The sequence below is a fragment of the Aegilops tauschii genome, chromosome 6 (assembly GCF_002575655.3).
Source record: "Aegilops tauschii subsp. strangulata cultivar AL8/78 chromosome 6, Aet v6.0, whole genome shotgun sequence".
Lineage (NCBI taxonomy): Eukaryota > Viridiplantae > Streptophyta > Magnoliopsida > Poales > Poaceae > Aegilops > Aegilops tauschii.
The window spans coordinates 264,611,683-264,616,167 of record NC_053040.3 but is presented as its reverse complement, the minus strand read 5'-3'; the positions used below and the strand labels follow the sequence as shown (position 1 = coordinate 264,616,167).

Sequence of the window (4,485 nt, the reverse complement as noted above, 5' to 3'; positions counted from 1 at the left end):
AGGGGAGCTATTGGTCAACGATGCGACAACGCGTACTACTACAGTAGTAGTACTCCCTCCGTTCCAAAATAGATGACCCAATTTTATACTAAAATTAGTACAAAATTGAGTCATCTATTTTGGAACGAAGGGAGTATTATTCAGTCCCAATCGTATTTTTTATCTTTCCCTAATAATAATAATAATAATAATAATAATAATAAGCTATCGCTTCTGCCCGCACGCTCACCATCGCAATACGCTTCCCGTACTTAAATATCGTTCGTAATATGTTTTCGTACCTAAAAATCGCTTCGTTCAGTGTTTCTGCCGATACTAAAAAAATGACTCGCTTGATTGGTTTTACGTTACTAGTAGACTTGCACGTGCAATGCACGTATCATAATCTATAATAGAAACATCTATTTTAAATCTTATTTCTCTTTAGTGAGTCATTGATATTGAGCCATGTGCATATGTGTCATGCCTGGATCCGGATTTCTTATATCATCATTATTCGATTCTCAATCTACTAAAATAACAACTAATTTTGTTCTAAATATGCCCTATGAAACTAAAGTCAAGTAATACGACTTAGTTTTTAAATAGTGCTACTTCATAAAATAATAAGTATTATGATATGATGCAAAATATATCTTTTCAAAAGTGTCGAAATATCTCCCATAAGTATTCCATGAAATTTAACATCAAGAGGCCACAAAATGACCTACATGATTTATCCTCAACAAAAAGTTCTATAAACTATGAAAACAATCATGACAGAGTCCTGTAAAAAGATTGCACCCACACGTCAACTTTCAATAGAAAAATTAGATAACTACTCCCTCCGTTCCATAATGTAAGATCTTAACAGAGGGAGTAATATAAACAGAACAAAACTACTTTACGCACGACAGTTTGCAGCCGATTCTTGTACGACAACTAATCCTAGGGTACTGATCCATGCATCAGACATAAGAGAGCTGCTATGCAGACGACTTTATTGCACGATGTTTGGACGATGCTACATATCCAACCATCCAACCATAAACTAAAACTGCAGCACACCACCGGATTGACTGTTGTGCAAGGATCGGTCACAGAACTGTCGGTTGTAAAGTAGATTCGCAGACATAATGAAAGGCCGAGCTGACTCATCGTGCATAAATCGTGCATTCGGTGTGGTGTGTAGCATCACTGTAAACAGAATGACGAAAAAGGCCAGTGATAATAAAAAGAAAAGGAATCGATGAAAAAAAATTTGGACACGCCCCTCGCTGCCTCCTCTCAGTTCTCCACACCCACACACTTCACATACCTTATCCCTTCCAATGTCTCCCCGCCGCTCTCAGGAAAAAAGCCGCCGCTACCGTCCTCGGTGCTCCCGGCGGTTACGGCGAAGGAGTCCCTGGGCATGCTGCTCCTGCGCCAACGCCTCCGCCATCCGCACCGTCGTGGGCAACGCCAAATACAACGCTGATGCCGCATATACGCGCGCGCGCCGGTCGCCGCCTCGGCCTCGGTACGCCCGGCCGCGGAGGAGGGGGAGGAGCAGGAGCAGTGGCGCAGGAGCCGGCAGCGTAGACGGAGGGAGAGGAGTAGCGCGAGGGGCGCGGACGGAGGGGTCGCCGGGGACGCTTGGCGCGCCACCACACAACGGTCCCGGGCCGCCGCGGGGAGGCAGAGAGGTGACACGGGAGGTTTGTGCTGGCTGCCCTGCTTCTCCTTGTTACTGGTGGATCTTCTGATGTGCAGATGGCTAGTTTGCGCCCATCAGTGCTAAAACTTTGAACAAATCTTGTTCTTCGTCGGAAATCCAACTGAATTCCCATCTCGTTCTGAATTGAGTTCTGATTGCCGGGTTACAGAGGTGAGAGGATAGCCGAACAGCGGGCTCGCAGTCGCAGGGTCACTATGCGAGAGCACATATCCTCGCATGGCAGGTTACATGTAGCCCTATAAAATCAAATTCAGCCCCATGTTACCTGATTTCCTGTGAATGGATTTTACTGCTTTTCAGTTTTGGACACTGTGTAACTTGTTGTATTTCTGGAGCAGTGCTGCGAGGAGGAGGCTATGAAGTACGTCCAATACTTAACCTACAGCCATCTAATATGCAAATTTAATAATAGAAGAAGATGACCTCATTTATATACTGGAAAATGAAAAACAAAAAAGTATAAGAAGACCCAATTCCTCTTTTATGTGCACCTTGTGTGCGTAGACACTGGACTACAATTGTAGCAACAAAGAGTATATATTTATCGGGTAATAGAAATAGTGCTACTTCTTTGGATGCAGTCACAGAGACAAGACTTTTTGTGATTAGAGAGGGTACTTTCTTACTTGCTGATCACTGAATGTGTGAGTGATCATTATTATGTTGGATTGGTAGATGTTGTTTGATGCCATAAAAAGGCTTTGTACCTGAATCAACTATAGAGTGCCCAAAGAAAGAAGAAATAAACACTTTTGATAATTTAGCACCATTAAAAAATCGATGAACTAACCTTTTTTTAAGACTCTTCTGGGATATGTAGGTTGACGAATGTACTGAGTTGGGGGTTCTCAAACAGTTTGACATTTGGGTGAGTGTCATTTGTCTTGAAATTCGTTGCATCTGGTACGCATCATTTCTGTGCAACCAATTGGACTCATCATCTTCATAAATATTCTCTTTTTCGTCGAGGATGTCTCTGTTGAAATGCATGGAATTTGATACTACACCACCTGCACATGTTATGTTCTGCAGTTGTGTGACTGCCAATTGTCCGGTAGCTGGCATGTGTGACACAATGTTACTGCCATCGAGAACGGCAGCAATATGCTTATTTTGCTTGCGGGTTTGACGTTGTCGCTTTAATATTTCCTCTCTATTTTGTGCATACCACTCCATTTCCATCCGATTATTAGTCTCATTACGGTCTGAATATATGAAGAATAGATCATTATATAGTAATACAACTGAGCCATATATCATGAAGTTGATCATTGTTACCTTGTGACATAGCCAACTGTGTGTGTACTCTGTTATTTAGGCCATTGATCTTGGCAGCGGCAATTTTTTTTCTGTTTCTAGGCCTCACGCCGTCTCTTATTAATCTCATCCCTATTTTGTGCATATTGCTCTCTATCCATCTGCCTTTTTATTTCTTTAGGGTCTGCAAATCACGACACAATTCAGCAGTTGAGAGTGGTAGGGGCCATACGAAGTCCTTCAACCCTGTGAATGTAAGAGTGTTATCATACAACTATCTTTGAAGGAATAGTATTACCGGAATACAGACATAGTAGAGTTTTGTTTATCAACTCCCACCAACTGTTTACCTTCAGAGCTTTCTTGTGGTACCTCTGCTTACCCAAATGAATTCAATTTGCATTAATATACTTAGTATAATGCTACAAGATGTAGTTATTTGTAATACTATTCATCTACGTCTGTTACCCAAATGAATTCAATTTGCATTAATTTACTTGCATAATGCTACAGAATATAATAGTTTGTAATACTATTCATCTAGGTCTGCTACCCAAATTAATTCAATTTGCATTAATATACTTGGCATAATGTAACAGCATGTAGTAGTTTGTAATACTATTCATCTAGGTCTCTTTCAAAGTGTGGCTTTTTTTAGTTCATATTACTTTAACTGAGCAATGGGTGAACCATATGCAGCTTGGTGAGGCTTTTAGGTGAGGTCAGTATCATGTGCATTTGCCAAGGCTTCATGGTACGATTTCAGGTTTAGGTCAAGTACGTACAATAGGGATCATGTTAGCATATGCTCATGCCATAAGAGTCATTCTTGTTTTTGATGAATTATAGAATGCCAACATGTTTTTTATCATTATAATATGCAGAAAAGCAAGAGGATCAATCAAATGGATCACACTGGCAACATGTTGGCAAATAAGCGTGCACCTGCGGAGCAGTTCATCGGCGCTGTGACGTCGTCGTATACGCAGTGCGGCGATGGCACGGGACAGTCTGGGTGGCGGCGGCATGTAAAAGCCTCGCGAAGTTCAGACAGTCTGGGCGGCACCTTTGTTGGCGAAGAGCTCGGACGTGAATGACGCAGGGCAGGTCAGCTCGTCGAACCCGTCGTCAGGTCCCTCGCCGTCTGCGCAGGGCAGCGATGGCACAGGTCAACCTGGACGCTTGGATGGCAACAAAGTTCAGACAGTCTGGGCGGTACCTGTATTGACGAAGAGCTCGTTGTTGCAGCCGTCCTCTGGTGCCTTGCCGTCTGCGCAGGGCAGCGATGGCGCAGGTAAACCTGGACATCTGGACGACAACGGAGTTCAGCTAGTCTGGGCGCGACACCTGTGTCGGCGAAGAGCTCGTCGTCGCCGTCGTGGTCGGGTGCCTCGCCGGATGCCCAGGGCAGCGATGCCGCGGGTTAACCTGTACGCCTGGATGGCAACGCGGAACGACGGCGGCGGCGGGGAAAAATAAAGTGGTTGCCGCTAATTTAGCAACTTTCTTTCTGTATTGTTGAACAATGC

The 4,485-nt window shown here is 43.7% G+C and overlaps 1 pseudogene; it reads right to left on the bottom strand.

Annotated features, from left to right (window-relative positions):
* Positions 1 to 4,485, bottom strand: part of LOC120967011 (uncharacterized) — a 101,270-nt pseudogene that overhangs the window by 85,295 nt on the left and 11,490 nt on the right.